At 34.5% G+C, this 19,041-nt stretch overlaps 1 protein-coding gene across 2 annotated transcripts in view; it reads right to left on the bottom strand.

Moving 5' to 3' along the window:
- SPOCK3 (SPARC (osteonectin), cwcv and kazal like domains proteoglycan 3) overlaps positions 1 to 19,041 on the bottom strand; it is a 162,184-nt gene that overhangs the window by 65,776 nt on the left and 77,367 nt on the right. The window lies entirely within an intron of this gene.

Genomic DNA, 19,041 nt, shown 5'->3' with positions numbered 1-19,041 from the left:
CTCCATTATGATCTAAAAATATACAAAGAAGTTACTTCTTGCATATAAATTTAAAAATAAACAATAACACATTATTTTTATGCCCCATTTTTATGGTTTTTGATTCTTGAGATCTTAATGAGGAGCCTAAAATTAACTACACTTAGAATACAGCAAAGACTTTTCAGGACACACACAAATGTTCAAACCTATAAAATATCAAATCAAGTATTCTTTAATGGAGAAGAATTCTCTCAGAAGTCTTCCACCTACAGATAATCAATCACTATTTTTGCCAGTAACGAATCACTGTTTGAGAAGAACTCGTTCAGAGAAGGAAAAAGAAATATGAGAAAAGAAACTCATCCTCTGGTTTCATAATGAGCAGAGTAAAAGGCTAAAAGCACTCACCTAACAGTAAACTGGTGATGACAAAAAACAAAAGTCCCATTTTCAAGTCATGCTAATGCTTACATGCTGTGAATAATTTTAGCTGTATATGTGGATTTTTAGACCAAAAGAAAAAAAAAAGAAAAGAAAAAACAACACAGGAATCACAGAAGTTTACATTCAGGCTATGATGTATAATGAAATTTTGAACTGCATGGATTTTTTTACAGTGTAAACAGGAATCAGATTATGCACACAGAAGCTGTCAGTTACTACTGAAAATTCCAGAAAAAGCTTTAGTTATATGTAGGATAATGAGTAGCAAAATATCAATAAAGGAAGTTACGTCCACCAGGAAGTACTACAAAGAAAACAATTCAAACATACCACCTCAATTAACAAGCAAAAATCCTTTCTGATGAGTTGCATCATTTGAAGACAAAGTAAAAATAATCTAATTTCTATTATAGTAAAAAAAAAAAGCTGAACTGAACCTTTGCTTATGTACAATATGTAATCGGATTATTGCTGCTCCTTTCACTTGATAGAGTTTTCTAATCATTCACATGAGTTCCAGCACCATTAGATTATACAGATCGCTGCATCTTTCTCTAACTTCTTGTTACTTTTATAGCTCACAATTATCCAGAAGTGCCCCAGTAGCCTGAAGCTACTGACAGGACCAGCATCCCAACTATTAACTTGATGCAATTTCTGATTATCAGAAGTACAGTAAATTTAAAATGCCGTACAAATCAATTGCAGAAGTTCCACACTCTTACAGAGAGAAGCTCATTGGAATCAGTAAAAACCAGACAGGAAGCAGAATTTGTGAGACACACAGGGGGACTTGGTGTAGAAGCCTAAAACATATCAAAGAAAGGACTAGTCATGCATAGTGTTTCAGTATATATACACCCTTGTGCACGCCCTTGATGAAGACAAGAAAAGACAGAGAAAGGAAAAAAACCCCTCCTTTTAGATGAAGAGAGGGAAGAGAAAAGAGGTGTCTCAGAAAGGACTGCAAGGAACATGGAAACTTAGAACAAGCTGAAAAGGTGGAAATTGCAGTTCTGTGATGAGTGGAGAGGTATGAAGAAAACAGAAAATGTTCGATATAGTCACATAAATTACTTTCCTCAACTAACCTCTGCTTTGTTAGGCTTTTAAATGCAAACTGTCTCAGGGTAGTTTTTTAAACTGAAGAGTGTCAAATTTCCCTTTTTACACAGAATTCCTCTGAGACCTTCAGCAGATCACTGTTACCAAAATTGTCTTCTATCTAACTAACAATTTTTTGGTGAAAAACAGATAGATCTGTATTTTTCCAAAATTGTAATGAAAGGCACAAGAATGAAGAAATTATTAAAAAAAGATACTTTGAAGGTATCAGTCAGGTCATGAGAATGGTTTGTATGGAAAGTGGACTGTATTATCAAAGCTGCTGAAAAGCTTTTTTTTACTGTCAGCCACTGACAGGCAAATATGAAAATTCAATTAAAAGTATTTTTAATGCTAGTTATGGTAGATACGTGCATTTCAAAAACACCGGAATAACACATTTTACTTATGCATTCAAATTTTCCTTTCACCATTATTTTAACTGCATTGGGTTTGTTTCTGTTGATTTCTTTGTAACCAGGTGTTGAATTTTGGTTTTAACAGCTAGGCAATTATCACACATACAAACTATTGACATGGAAATAACTGAGAAACTACTATGATGATAAAAATTATCTTGAGATATGATCATTGATGTATGTCAACAATATCCTGAAATAGGCACTAAACTGTAACATATATAATTAGCTATTACTTATGTGAGCTATGTAGATAAAGCAATATATATTTACATTTTAAAATGCTAAGACATGAAAAAAATAGCAAACAAGGCAGTTATTCCACTTTAATAAATCACTTGTTTCTTCCTTGTATTTATTATAATTCAATATGCAAGAAGACCCAGACCACTGCAACTTGCAGCTAATTAAATTTTATCATTTAATTTTGCAATTCTACTGCAATCACTATAAATGTTCTTGCACTTAGTATATATATATATAGTTAGTATATTGTCACATTAAATATGATGTCATAAGAAAGTCAACCTCTTCCACCAAAAATTTCCTGAAAAGGCTTTGGTACCTGTCTTGCAATGAAGTAACTATTACTCAATGCAAGCTCTGCCTTATCTGATATTGTTGACACCTAAAGGATAAAATTAAATATATGGGCTTAATTTACCAGCAATGCTTCTGATTGCATTAATTTGCATACACCACACTGTGCATGCCTTCCTAGAAACATAATTAGCCAATCTGCCCAATTACTCTAGCCTATGTACCTGTTTGCATACATCAACTTACCTTCCTGTATACACAGTGATTGTGCCTGCAAATACTTTGAGAATACTTAATGCAACCCGTTTAAAATTTAGCTTCGAGCAACTCTTTGGCAACATGACTTATTTAATGATATCTATAAAATGCATGAGTGCTCAATTCAATTGAAAAATAGTATTTTATAGCTAAATTTGATAATCTTCAAACACATTTTTTCCCATACAAACTGGTCGAAAAAAGCCTGAGTTACGAAAAACTAACCTTTGAAAGAATTCTTGCAACTCTTCTCTGATAACTACTTTGCATCCTTAGGAGATTTTAGAGTTATTCCAATTTAGAGAGTCTGTCTGATTATGTTTTGCCATGGCCTTTGGGGGACACAACCAGGCTGTGTCAGATTAACATAATCAGAAAAACCACTTCTATCATAAAATCTAAATTGCTTTCTTTAGAGTTGCCTGAATTTCCTTCAAAGTTGCCTTTCACGTAGAAGCCTCTTGGAAGAAAACTATAGTTGTGAATTTACTACTAAAATCTTTCTTTCAAATGTCAAAAACCTCTCAATTCATTACTGCCAGTCTTTTTGAATACTTTCACTTGTTTCTTTACTTTGCACTATTTCTAACAAATAGAAGAAAAATCCATCAGAATAGTAACAACTGAATTTAACTGAGATAAATACAAGAAAAATTAGTAAGATTGATGTGGGAATCAAAATAAAATATATCTTAGCAACTTAAGAATTAACATTGTTGGCAAGACATTTGTATTTATTGATAATCAATCTTAGTGTAGTTTGAGTGAGTTAGCAAGTGCACCATTTTAATAAGACAAAAAACAAAGACTGCATCCCACCACAGAAATCATAGGATCATAAAATGCTCTGCTGGAGAGGTGCTCCAGCCCTCTGAGTATCTTTGCAGCCCTCCTCTGAATCTGCTCTGTCCCATCCACATCCTTCTTATGCTGGAGGCCCCACAGCTGGAAGCAGCACTCCATGTGGGGTCTAAGAATAATGGAGTGGAGGTGGAGAATCACCACCCTCAGTGGCTGCTTTGATCATCCCAGGATACAGCTGGATTTCTGGGCTGAGAGCACACATTGCCAGCTGATGCCCAGCATGCCCAAGTCCTCCTGGGCAGGGCTTCTCTCAATCTGTCCATCCCCCAGGGGATGTCAGGGGTTGCCCTGACCCAGGAGCAGCACCTTGCACTTGGTCTTGTTAAACCTCATGAGACTCCCATGGACCCACTTCTGGAGCTTGTCCAGGACCTCCTGGATGACACCCTATCCTTCAGGAGTGTCAACAGCACCACACAGCTTGGTGCCATCTGCAAGTTTACTGAGCCCTATTCAGGTGGAACTTCCTGTCCAACACTATTTATGGATATGCCTACTACAGATCTGACATAGTTCCATGCATTTCCTATATATTTAACTAGAAATGGACACATACATATAGCTGAAGCAGATTTTGCTTAGCAAATTCCAGAGATGTGGAAAGCAACCCTGTATGTAACAAGACCTCATTTTCTGTCACAGAAACTATGCACTCAGATTTTTCTAAAGACAGATGCAAGCTGACCCTTAACATCTATAATAACAATATCAAAATATCTGCTTAAATTAGCAGATTGATAAAATTACTTCAAGAGAAACAAGTGAACCACATTTGCATAAACAATACCTAGATAATGAGACTGTTAAACAAATTAGTATTTACCACTTTTACCCCACACTTTCATTTGCTGTATGACTTCTGTGAATGTTTTGCTTTTTATTTCTACCTACTCTACAAATCCCACTTGGAAGTCTCGAGTCAAAACTTTAGACTCACCTACTAAAGGTAAGAGTTGAGTATAAACTATATTCTCACTGTCTCTAGGAAATCTAGGCATGCTGATCAACAAAGCAGCAAAGCACACTCCATCCCACAAGCATCTGCAGACCATGAGAACAGGAAAGAATGGAATATATTTCCCAGTTTACTCACAGCTAGCCTTCCTCCTAAGGACTGAGGTTTTAATATGAAATAGATGAATAACCTTGGCACACACTACTGAGAAAACCATTAAATTGTGAGGAAGAACTATCAGAAATTAGGTAGTGTGGAAGGAACCATGTAATATAAGAAAGGTAAAATTGCAGACAGAACAAAGATTATTGAACAAGGTCAGTCTGGAGTAGAGGGAAAACACGCCACAAACATGGAAAGTTATAAAATCATAAAAGTAAAAACAGAGACAGAAGCTTAAACAGCACTGAGAATCAGAACATTTCAATGAGCCATGGAAGTCAACAGGTTATACTCAGCACTTTCTGGACAGCAAAGACCCACTGAGTATCTAGAAGGAGGTAGAAAGCATCATCAGTACAGTCTAACAGCAAATTAGTCCCAGATAAATGTCATGTCCATTGGGCAACAAATAATGGTGGCATGTATTGGTGGCAGGTATTCTGCCTACAGGGCCTTTATGCCCTGTAAAAAATATTTGAATGAAGTGGTCCAGAGAGAAAGAATATGACAGTTTCATAAGTTAAGCATAAGCTGGAAGGAAGCCTTGGATGAAGCAGGTGTTTGTTTCCACATGGCAGAATGATCCACCTATCACAAGATGTCTAATTTGGCTCTTCAGCATAGTTATTTTGGCCTCCAACGTAGGAGCTGGAGAACAGTAAAGTCAGAGAAAAAGGCATTTCAATTGTTTTGGAACTGTATGAAAATGTATCTTAATTTAAAAGATAAAGATGTTTCCTTTACTATGTATTGTTTTCACATATTAGAGATCATACAAAATTACCACTGATTTCATAATTTTTAAGCTTATCACCTAATGATTTTCCTAATTCAAGTTTTTAAAGGACTTCCTGTACTTCAATATAAGAACTGACTTAAACATGACTACCTCCCTTTCATTTTTACTCATTCAACAGACTGTAAGAAACTAAGGATCTCCTAACTTACAAAAGTTACTTAAGTGTTACTAAAAAAAAAGGCTTTGTTTTAATCTATAAAATCTTACACATTCTATGACATATCTCACTAATAATCAATAGTTAATTTTTTTACAACACAAACAGATAGAAATAAAGTTCCAAAGATTTGAATAGCTTCAGGGTCTACATGGGATTCTCACAATTTTAAATCATTCCAGAATTGAAGCCTCAAAAAATTTAATAGACATTTTAGTTGATGTAACATATACACAATATTACAAAAGAAATTGAGATTCATATACATACATACCCCACTTTGGTAAAGCAATTATGTATTATTTTTAAAAGACTTTTAATAGTGTATATTAACTTATGAACTTAGACTTCATCTTTCGATCACCAAGATATGCAAATGTCTTTCATAACCGCTTTTTATGCTAATCCAAGTGCTTGACCTTGTCATAAGGCAGTTTTAATAATTTCTTAGAGATATTTATTACCTTTCTTAGAACTGTTTTCATTTTATAAAGCCAAAAGAATTAGTAAGCACATTTTAAACCTATCATTTTCTACTTTGCAAGGACAGAACTTTATATAGATTTTGTGTTTACTCAGTTTAGAGAGTTTACCTCTTTGAATATAAATATATTTACTCTGTATTAGTTCTATTGGAAAAAGAAATCAATTTGTGTTCCAAATGAAAGCAGAAATTTTTCAACCTTTTCTAAAGCAGATAACAAAGACACAAAAGTAATCTCTTTTTTTTCTCTTGCACATTATTTAATAAAGTAGAAACCTTTTTTTTAAGACGGCAAATAGTTATCTTCAGTCAACAGACATAATTTTAAGAAATAAATCTAATAAGCAGAGTATTGTGTCACATCTTAAATTCTTCGTAGTTTTCTGAACAGGAATCCAAAATTCCCTAATGGTAAGAAAAGCACAACAATTTTATTTGATTATCATTCCTTAAATTGGAGTCTTATGTATCAGCATGTTTAGCAATTGCAAAACTGCAAGGTAGGGTAATGTTTTAAATTTTTCAACGATTATATATCTACTATTGAGAGAGAATTTAAAGTTATTAATTCAGAATCTGTTTTGTGTAATATGATGCTTTCTGTACCGTGCATTTTGTAGTCCAATTAAAGGCACAGTTTTCAGTAGAGAGCATCTTAATGCTTCTGATTTATAAAAACTGAGTGAATAAACACAAAAGAAACAAATTAAAACAAATGAAACTGTCAAATAACTAATACTCACTTCTACAACCCAAAGTAGACAAATAGTAACAATATTTTGACTAATATTACCATGAGGATGTCTACTCCTACAACACTTACTATTTTATGTTGAATGTAGTTACAGAATAATTTTCACTAGCAAATAGCTACTTTTCCTATTGGCTCAAAACACTGGCTGCCACAAAAATGTTCTTTCACCACTATAAGAATAAAATTATATTCCACTCATCAGATTCAGAACCCTGTAGAATGATTCTCATGCAATCTATTTCTCATTGTCTGACAAGATGAAGTTGCACCCTTGCTGCCCACACTCACATCTCTTTCTTCCCGCATGCAGGATCAGTCACAGTGTCTGCTTAAAAATAAAGACAGAAAAAAAGGAAGAAAAATCCATTTACAAGCATCACAGTAGTCAATATCTGAAAGAAGGATTTCCATTTTCTTCCTTTAATATTATCAAAGTATGTCCACCCTATCAATGACTAAAATTTATCTACTCTACATTCAACTCTTTAGGTAGGATTACAGGTAGAAAATACCAGTTATTGATCAATTTCAAAAGAACAGGTGTGGGGTTTTCTTCTTCCCAAATAGTAAGTATAGAAGGTATCTAAAGTAATATACTTTGAAGCAAGACTGAAAAACTTAAGGAGAGACATAAGGAACTGCATGTCTCTCCAGACTGTATTTAACAGTTCTGTATTCCTCATTACATCTGTGAGGAACAGTAAGAGGCTTCTACAAAGAATACATTCAAAGTATTCATGTTCAGGGATGTGAGTATCCCTTAATTGCATAAGTTACTCAGGATTGCTTCAGAGTCCCTTTATGGCACAAAATCTTGCAGCTATCCATTTTAACAAATGTTCTTTGCTCTTTAGCACAGCTTTAGAGTGAGTAATAACTTGCCTGATCCCCAATCCCTGTTTCAGCTTTTATTGTACAGTACTTAACTCCATTCATCAGTGTGTCCATCTGTGTGGTTGATGCTGCACTCATCACCTACAGCTTAGCTTCTTAAACCTGCAAGGTTGAATTTATTACTTCCTCCTCCTCCAGAAGTACCACAACTCATTTGCTTAAACAGTAAAAGTGGGATTTTTTACTTTAAACTGCTGTATTACACAAACTGTGTAAGATAATTCTACCTACCCTGGACACCCATTTACATTAAACAACTTTAAACTGGACTCATACTCTATCTAAATCAAGAATAATTCTGCTAAACAAGAAAACCACATAATAGACCTCTTTATGTATTATCTACTGCCTGGTGCTGAGTAGCAATACAGAGACGTGTAGGAGTAGGACAGGGGGTAATGTCTTTACACTGAAAGAAGTTAAGTTTAGATCAGGTACGGAAAGAAATTCCTCGCTATGAGAGTAGTGAGGCACTGGAACAGGCTGCCCAGAGAAGTTGTGGATGGCCTGTCCCTGGAAGTGTTCAGGGCTGGATAGGGCTTTAAAAAATCTGGTCTAGTAGAAGGCATTCCTGCCCATTGCCGGGGGGTTGATTTTACATGATTTTGAGGTTCCTTCCAACCCAAACCATTCTATGAATGAAGCTTGAAAGAGGCCAGCTGTCTTGATAATTCTAGTGCTAGTACTATTTGCTCTTAATTTCACAGCAAAAATAATTTCAAAAGCACATAGATAATAACTTGTCTGTGGTTACAGATTTTAAGACATAGCACACACAGACAGAAAATTGTGTTATGCAATGGTGCTCAGGATTACAAGTACCATCTATATGGTATTTGAATTAAAACCAAAGAACTACTATCTCAAATTAGTTTTGATATTGTGTTTACTCTAGGTCATTTTTGACAAAGGCTGTGATGTTTTTAGATTATGTTGTTAATCAGTGTTAAAAGAGCACTGCTTTACAGTTCATGAGTTTTTAACAGAATTATCTGTGTCTGTGAATCAGTACCTCATAAAAGTTCTGTCTTCTGGCACTTGTTAATAGCTATAGCATGTCTGTGAAAGAGAAAATTCCTTTAGATCATGGAGACAACTGTCAGTTTATTGTACTGTAATCTTCTAAGTGCTCCTTAGATGGAAGAGGACCTATCTGCACCGATTTTCTCACTCCTGCAGAGAGAGACGAAGAGGAGAAAAAACAAACAAAAAAGAGACAGAAAGGCTGTTCAGCTTGATGTCATCTTTTCTGACAGTATGGTATCTTCTGAGTTCATAAATTATGTCTGATAACATCAGAAAATAGGATGATAGAGTCAACAACCTGACAAGCTTTTATCATGTAGAGGTCTGCTCAAACAAAACATATAGCAACAAGTGTATAGTAAGATGATAAATGAGCAAAAACGGGTTGTCAAACAATTAGCCATGGAGGATCAGCTGTTGCAACATACAAACTTTTATATTGAAAAACATAAAACTTTTCCTTTTTCTTTCTTCTCCTTGCTTACTACTGAAGGCTAAGTTTGTCATAGGTCAGGAGTGCTTCTTCTCAGATCTCACCCAGCTCTCAGGGCAGAACCTGCCTAGGCAATGACATCCATGCATGCCACGATAAGCCCAAACCATCAGCGAGTTTCTATTACACACTCACTGTGTAACACACCTCTACACTGTGGTCACCCATACTGGCAAACATGCACAAATTCACTAAATGAATATCAACATCTGTTTAGATGAACTTCATGGGAGAAGAGGGCAAAACTCTGATAAAATACAAAACCCAGTTCAACAAAGCATTGCACTAGAAGAAAGAGCAACACCTGCACAGCCTCCATTCTGGCAGCATATTGCTTGTGTTTGCCCTTATTCTTCAAAATTTGGCCATATTTTGCAACATCACTTGCTGTTCCCTAAATGCTAGTTTAGATTTGTAATACTTTTTTACCTCTGATCAAATCCAAGGATTGTCAACAGTGACTCACTGGGGGTAAAAGTTCCCTTCACAATTAGGAAGCAATTTAGCTTTTTTATATATTGCAAGTGATGACTTTTACAGCTTAAAAATATTCAAAATTTAGATAATATATAGTCTGTTTCACTTATTAATCTGCTTTTGTTATAGATATATTAAACTCACAAAGATAGATACAGTTATTGCTGCATTGCAAATAAAACAAACAGTTTAAAACAAAACTTTGCTACTTTCATTGCCATCTATAAATGAAAGTACTTTTAAAACATAAAAGATAATTTGTGCTATTGCTCAAGGCAAGAAAATCAAAGATTTAAAGTGTGAGGTTTTCTAGTCTGATAATTCACACATATAAATAGATCATTTTGGAGATAAAAATTTAATACAAAACAGACATCTCCATGATGAAATATGTGTGCCAGAGTATCACTGAAAAACAAATTGTCAATAACACTGCCAAAAGTAGTTTTACTAACTACTGTAATGTTATTTCGCATTTATTTAGCTTAGTATGACATAAGTTCTCTTTTATTATTTATGTTGGCACTATATTTTCCCTTATGTCTATAAGAAAAAACATAAAATAATCTGATAGGCAAACAACCGGACATAACTTCTTTTTCTGCCATTAAGTAGTCAGTAATGTTCCAATTTTAATACCTTTTCCTTTTCTATTAATGATCATCAGCAGTATAGACTCTTTCTTACTTTTTATTTCTTCCTTCCCCAATTACTCTAATGTGGGTCCCATAAAACAGGACCTACAGGATAATATACAATCTATTTCTTCTCCATTCAAGCCACCATAAAGCATCTCTTACTGGATATGACTGCATAAATAATAAGCCATCCTGAGTGAAAACACAAGTACTGTGAGGAAGTAATATAGAAAAATGGAGAAGAGTTAATTGAAAGAGAGAAAAAAAATAAACGAAACTACAACAAAAACACTAGAAGAAATTCTTAAATAAACAAAAGCATGTTACAAAAGGTAAAACAGCAATAATCAGTATTTCTGGGATGGTAACACAAAGGCAATTGGTGCAGCTTTTAGAGCTCTGTACTTTGATGTCTTCATTCTGCAGCACACAAAATTTGGAAAATTCTCTAAGTAATTAAAAAATCATTTCCAATTTTTCAGAAAAACTGAAAAATCAGATACCTAAGGCTTCACCTCTTCCTCTGCTTAATTACTCCTACAGGGTCTACATTTTCATACAACCAGGACCCTTGCTGGTGCCTCAGCTGGACACCCCTGGTACTCAGCATACCATAAGACAATATTGATCCTGAGCTGCCTAAATTCATCTTCAAAGTCATGACTCTGCAAAACAAAAAAGTCACCACTGAGCCTCGTGGCTGAACACATTTCCAAATACTTTGCTTTAGAAGACCAATTATAATTTCAGCTTTGAAGTCACAAAATCACAAGGCAGTAGAGTGATAAAAAAGCTATGGTTACACAGTAAAAGAAAAAAATAATCTGTAGAGAGATGACAAATGAAAATAGATACTTTCTGCCCCCATTGAGAGGCAAAAAAAAAACCATTCCATAATTTGTTTAGGAAAGCATCTGTTTGCACAAAAAGTTTTTTTTTTATTTTAAAAATCTTGAGAGTAGACAGTGCTACTTTTTCCAGTGACATTTTTCCTTCTTTACTTCATAATTTAACTCAACTTTTATTTTTATTGCAGTCTTTATGGATTCAGGCATACATAAGTAACTGGATCTCTTGATATCTAAACTATGTTAGTAAAGACAGTAAATTGTAGTCTCTAATTGAACTAGCATCCAGTCTGCAAATGAAATAGAGAACCTCCTTGTAGAAATCAGCTGAAAAGCTGGAAAGAACAAGTAAATGGAACAGCTAAAAGGAATTTAGGAGTAACATGACCAGAGGCAAAACTTACAACTCTATTGCGAAAAACAGGTTTGTCACATGCCAGAAAAATCAATTGTCTTACCTGCATGCTAACTTAGAGGATGGCTCTAGCTCTTCACACAAACATTTTCCAACCTTCCTTTTAACCACAATGTGGACCAAGAGCTCTGTTGAAGTAGTGTCTTTCAAAATTAAACAGGTTCTTAAAACTTGTTTGGAATCTGCTGCCTCATGTATTCTCCCCTTCCCTTCATAATGAGAGCAAATTAAAGTAACTGTGCAATGATTACAGAAATAAAATCTCATCATAGTCATTATTACTAAGTTAGCTCTAAGCTAAGTGCCCATTTTCCAGCGTCTTCATCCAGACATCTCTTTAGGTCTTTGATCCTATTTTCAGCAGCTCAGAAGTGTTTCTGCTTCTGGTATGTGTCATTTTTCAAGGTGGCCATAGATAATAGGGTTATTAAATAAATTGTGAGACCTCACTCAAAACTATTTCTTCACATTTACAGACTATTCTCTTTACCATTCTTTACAAATTTCCATTGCTTTGTCTGCTTTTTTACCACTGCATCTGCAAAAGTTATCCAAGGTTTTCATAATGACCCTTTGCATTTTCTTCTCAGTTGAACAATTTTCTACAAGCAATTACCGATTCTATCAAAAATTATCTTGGTTTACAATTTGAAAACAGGAGAGATGAATTAGAGCATGACAAAAATATAAAATATATAAAATGTAGTGTAGGTAAAAGACCTCCAGCATTTTTTACTTTGAAGCAAAGTTATATGATGTCACATAACCTCTAGATAACAGTACACATCTAGAATATGAAAGAAATTCAGTTTTCTAGACAACTTAAAAGGGTACCAAAAAAGCACTGTAATTACTCTAGAAATGTTACTATTGTGAGTTCTCTGTGAAAGAACTGTATAGGTAGGAAGCTCAACAGTATAAAGGTCTCCACTGTAATAAGGAATAAGGGAACAGCAAGCCCTCACCTCCTACTTCCTAGTATGTATGTTTGTTTTATGATATCTAAGATCATCCAGAGGATCTTGGCTGTACCTTCATACCTTTCAGAGATGAGAGTTGCATACTCCAAATATGCAAAATCAATCACTGATAACCTCAGGATATCATTTTCCTGGAGTCTTATGTTTATCACCCTACCCCCCAGCTTACATCTCCTCTCAGAGACAATCTTTCCTCTTATTTGCTTCTACCTTGCACCAATGAGTTTGGGGTTGAAGAGATGATGTCTGGGGTTATCTTTAACATGAAGGCCCAACAGAAAAAGAAACATAATTTGTGTTGAATTTAGAAAACAAAACTTCACATCAACTTTAGTAAGTATTCAAATCTTAGTACTACAAATATTCATTGGCAATTAATGTGCAAATGGTGAAGGTAAAGGCAAGGTAAATGCATTCAAGTGTGCAAATGTTTTCAGAAACATTTAGGTGCTCAGATCTTCAGCTGATCAAAAAATGAAGTAATCCCTAAATTACAATAATTATCTTAAATATGAAACTCTCCATATATGAAACTCTCTGACAAGAAAACGCCCACATAGGTACATTTATCTGTGAAATATCTTTTCCAGAGGCATTATTTCTAAAGGCTGTATTTTATAACAGTTGTTATTTTGGACTCTGAACTAAAATAATCTACAGTTAAGGGAGAAAGAATAGTAATTAGAAAGCAGAACAGAAAAATTATGTTCCATACACAGTCACCCTCAAAAACACAACTAATTAAATAATTTTAAATTACAGTCAAAAAATTAAGCATTGATGAATATGTATCCTCCAACATGATAATTTTGGACAGCTTGATCCATAGGTGCTATGAACTAGTTCAGCAGTCTCTTGATCTTTCTACCCCATTAATTAGTGAAGAAAAGTTGTCCTGAACACAAGAGAGAATTGGTGCCATTCTTCTGTGTAATTTTCTTGGTTCGATTTGGGGAGATTTTGTTTGTTTGCTTTTTATTGCTCTATGGGACAGTCTAGGAATTGAAAGTCTTTTTCTATTAGGAAAGTGATACACTATAAGCATTGCTGCCATTGCATCTGCAACTTCAGGTGACACTCAGTCTATAAAACTAGAACACATCCTGAACGTTTTGTACTTTTGCAATCTTAAAGAAAAACACACTCTATTATTATAAAATTACTATATAAATTTTACCTCCAAAGTGTACTTGTACTTGAATGTTCAAATGTATCATTGAAAGTCTGTATTTGCAAGTATACCTCAAAGGAATTGAACCAGAACACACTGGAGTCACAACTACTCTGAGTTCAGTTTCCTCAGGTGTAACCTCTTCTTTGCCTCCCTCAGGAGCTCTGTTTAGACAGAATTTCAGTATTTCTCAGAGATTTCTGGATACAGAATCTACAGTGTCACACATCATGTGGGTAGTTTGTGCATGTACAATAAACCAAAACAGCTCTTGAAAGTACTGGACAGATAGTGCCTGAATTAAGGCAGTGGATCCCACAGATTTAGGAAGCTTTAAATCCAGCCTTAAATGTACTGTGATTGTAAGACTTTTTAATTATTATTATTATCACTACTAATACAGAAGATGCATAGGTGTTTTAGGAAAAGTATTTGCATGGTATAAGTGTTCCAGTATGTAGATTTTTACACAAAATGAAAAAAAAAAAAAAAAAAAAAAAAAAAAAAAAGAAGACACTTGTTTTTTAGGTAATAAAATCTGATATAAAATATATAGTAGTCTGTAACAAAATCTACACACCTAAGAAAAATATTTCCATTCTCCTGTAGCAGACTACAGCATTTTGTAAAGCAAACCTACCTTAGACAATATGGACACATTAAAAGGTTTTTAGCATTTTATTTTTAACAAAAGATAAAAATACTATCAGACAGAAAATCCCCTTATATAATTCACCATGTAACAAACATGAACATGAGAGACTCCTGACACACCTGACTCCTGATACACCTTTAGCATCCTGAGTACACTGATTTCAAAAAGCAAATACTGTTTTACTGTAAAGTAGCAATATAGGCACATACTTCATTTTATGATAACAAACACCTCCAGCTACTACACTTCATCTATTTCTCAACATTGGAAACCTTAAATGTATTGTTTTACATAAATAGAAATTAGTAAAATGCTTTCTATTCCCTGAACAGCACTCCTACTCAGATTCATACACTACCCTTTTCCCACCACTGGTACATAAGCAAAACAACAGATGTATTCAGAGCCTATAAAAACAACTTATGAACCACAACTTTCACATAAAATGAAATGGATAAGAACTGATACTAGGCAATAATAAAAGCACCTCATTATAACCAAAATAAAATTTTAAAACCTGTGAAAGAAACCTTCATATACAAGCATCCTGAAGTTCTATTGTGTTCCATTACCTAGTACTACAGTATTTCAGTAATACTGAAAGAAGGAAAAAAAACCCAAAACCTAACTCCTGAAAACACAACCCACAAAGAAACTCCAAATAAAGCATTAACTGATTACAAATGTTTGCATCAGCTACTTTAGAATTGATAATATTTTCTAATAAAGTACACCAAAGACTGATTCTGACAGCTAATTTTTAAAGTACCATAAAAACATATCACAGGCTTAACAGGCATTTTTAGGAAGGGGCAGTGAACTGTTTCTGAATTCACTTTGCCTATCTTTTCTAATAAAGTAATATTGAAAGATTTTATTATTTTAATTTTCTATTATTTCAATGTTTACAGTTATACACAGTGAGTCTTATCGCTGCAGACTGCAATCACAACTTCACAGTTAAGGGCAGAGAAGTAATTTAAAAGAGCTGTCTTCATCATTCTTCCTAATCTTTTTAACAAAAAAATCCCATCTTTTAAAGTAGATTCTCAGGAATACTGTAAGGAAAAAGATCATTTTAAAGCAACACAACAAAAGCTGACACACCATTTTTCAAAAACACAACAGTATATCAACATGACCCAGGATTAGTCAAATTGTACACTCTACCAGCAGGGCTCTCCTAAATAGTCACATTTCCTAGTCACATTCTTTCCTGTTATCTGGTTTATGAACAGAAATCTCCTAACTTACTACTTCTTAGGAGATGGTACAACTGAGTGTGCCTTCAGCCACCAAAAGCAAAACAGAAATACAGCAAGCTGAAATCCGTATTTCTGAAAAAAATTACAATTCTAATTTATAATATCATTGCAGAATTTCTAAGTAGAACTCTCATGATCACAAAAAAAAACCCCAAACCCCATCACGCACATGATTATACAGTGCACCCTCTCTCTCCTACAGGCAACTGAGAAGCTGAACAAGCTTCTTGCTGGAGCAGGTAGAAAATGAGTAGGTCCAGGACTTAATTAACTGAAGTCCGTATGATTTAGTCTAGCATAGGGCTCCACATTTTCCTTAAAAAAGGCATATCACACATTTTTGAATGGGGAAGTATAGTGGACAACACCTGTTCTGCTAACAAATAAAATACAAAGCTCTGTTTAGGTCTCTTGTGTTTAAAGTCTGCTTTACATACTTAAAAAAAAACCAACAACAACAACACTAAACATTAATACATGAACATTTTCATTTTCAATTTTTACAGACAGTTTGAGGAGGCCAGACTTGGATAAGTTGTTTTTTTCACCATAAGGACAGGAATTTTTGAGTTTTAAAGCTGGACATCAAGAAGTATAAATACTGTATGGCTAGTAACAACCTTAATAAACAGTAAAGCTGATAGGGACAGCATTCTTACTGCAATATACAATGCAATTGACACAAGTGTGTCTTCTACTAGTCTTAGCAAAAGCTCCACATTGAGAGAGAAGGAATTCCATGAGAGGATCCTGTTTTCCTCTAGCTGTGAACTCCTAAATCTTACTAACATGAATGGAGGAAACACAAGCTCACCAAGGAATTAAGAGGCCTTCACAACACATGCAGAATATAGGATGCACAGTGTCAGTCACCCTTTTTCCTCCCCAATGCAATGAAATGGAGAGTAAAAAAAGAAGCTTCATTTATCTCATTTTAATAAATCAAATTTCATAGCATATAAAAACCTCCAACATATTCAAATTTTCACATCTTTTAAGCACATGAAAGCCCAAATTATTTTCCCAGCAAGTTCAACTAAACTACAGCTAAGCAAATTTCCTTTTCAGTACTTTATAGAGTGCAAGTATGATCACAATGGCATGGTTACACAATAATTGGTCTAATCAAAGCTATATAATGTTAATATTGTGAATGAAGTAGTGTTGCTCATTAGCTTATTACAAAAGAATTACTGTAAATTCAGCCTACGTGCAGTATCACTTCCTGTGCAAACAAACATAGATAATGCAACAAGCTTGAAACACTGCCAAGCTGGCAGACTGGCAGCACAAATTATGCAAAGAACCAGAAAGCCTTCAGTAGATTCAATAGAGCTTGGAGGATAAGAATGATTAAGTGTTTCTGTGTACAACTACAAATCACAGTAATGAATCAGACTAAAATTTCCAATAAGGGACTTAACTGCACCAGCTGGCCTTCTTCAGCAGCATTATAATGTGAAATGATGACATCCTAAATAGTGGTGTTTGCAACTTTCACAAAATCTCACCAAAGCAAGTCCTTTGTTTTCCTTCAGTTTTTTGAAACTTGTTTGTTTTGTTGAGATTTTCTTTAGATAATGAAACACTGCATCACCTAAAATTACAGGAAAGCTACCAAGCTATACTGCTCCCTCTTCTCTGCTTCTTTTCCTTTTTTAATAACCAAATGAGAAAATCTTCTGTATCAGCTCTAATAGATTTATTTTCAAAACTGCTCCGACTACTTTAGTACAACTACAGATTTGCAATTACATCCTTTTTCTTTTTCTAACCAGAAATTTAGTGGTAACAAATCTAAATTAAAACCCCTCTTTCCTTTGTTGCAAAGGAGTGGAGATAGCAAACTAAATATCTCAGGTTCAAAAGTATATGATGTTTTGGATACCTGGGATACAGGTATCCATACAATATAAACAAAAATAATACATATGCATATGTACATATACATTCATATATATGTATGTGCACTTACATATGTACACATATGCATTACATATGTGTGTGAATTTTCCTCACATATAGACAAAACTAAGCCTCTCACATATTTTGACTTCTTCCCCTTTTCTGCTTGGGAGCATTATCTCAGCCATGCACAAATAGAAACAGAAGAGGTTTTGGCTTTCTTTCACAATGTTACTCTGAGCTCCTGTGACATCATCCAGGCTAATCCACATGGTGCTCCATCCAAGGCCCAACACTCATCACTTCCAAGCTGAGATGGAACATTTTCCTCAAGTTAAAATACAAAGGTGACCAAACATAGAGACAAATTTCAGATAATCTACTTCATATAAAATGTACTTAGATTGATTTTTGGAACAGGACAGAGTCCAAGGCAAGATAATGATGACCAATTACTTGAACCAAATGAGCACTTCCATACATCATTTAAACCAACATCCTGAAGGAAGTTGTAACAAGAATAAATGCCATCACAAAATCTATGAAGCTATCCAACTCCTCTACCTTAATAAACTGGATTAGGTGATGCAAAATCTTTACCACTATCAGCTTCTGTGAGTCTGTAATAAAGTGACACTCTTTAATACACTTTAATAGTGAAACTGTTGTAACTTGCTGACTGCACCCATAGGCACAAATAATAATTTTTATTAATCCCTAAATTCAGGTCCTACTTCACACAGCCTTGGGGCAGGGAACCATTGTCACTAAATCTAACTTAATTTCACAGAACTCTGAAGTCACTCATTCTTAGAGAGTGAAATCTTTACCCAATTGTGCACCTTTCAGATGTCCAGTCTGCACAGTTCTCTGGAACCTGCCTTGTGGAGCTCTAATACAAAAAAAGCTGCTATGATTTTTTATTTCTTACTTTAAACTTAGAGAAATACTTTCTCATTGTGTCTCTCTATTCATGACTGGTGAATTCTCATTATTTTCCAGGCGATCAACATCCCTAACTGAAATGTTTTGGCCATGAAAAAGTCACCATTCCTACCTTAACCTTTATTTTAATAAAATAGCGTGAGGTTCTTTTTAGAATTGCTAATATCACCAGAACCTGTGACTTAGTTAATATTTACTGGGAGCCAGTTACTACTGCTTTCTGCTCTGAAAACTAAGGATACATGATTGGAGAAGGTAAAAAATCCAAAGAAATAGGGAGCTCGATATCATTGCACAGGTAAGTGCAGTCAGGTCTTTAAACACTATTATTCCATCTTAACATGCTATGGCAGGGACAAATGCAATCTAATTCTGCCATAGCAGGGAGCCATTGTGCTGATCTGCAC

The sequence above is a fragment of the Erithacus rubecula genome (assembly GCF_903797595.1).
Source record: "Erithacus rubecula genome assembly, chromosome: 5".
Lineage (NCBI taxonomy): Eukaryota > Metazoa > Chordata > Aves > Passeriformes > Muscicapidae > Erithacus > Erithacus rubecula.
The sequence above is the reverse complement of the archived record's forward strand: the minus strand, read 5'-3'. Positions and strand labels throughout refer to the sequence as shown.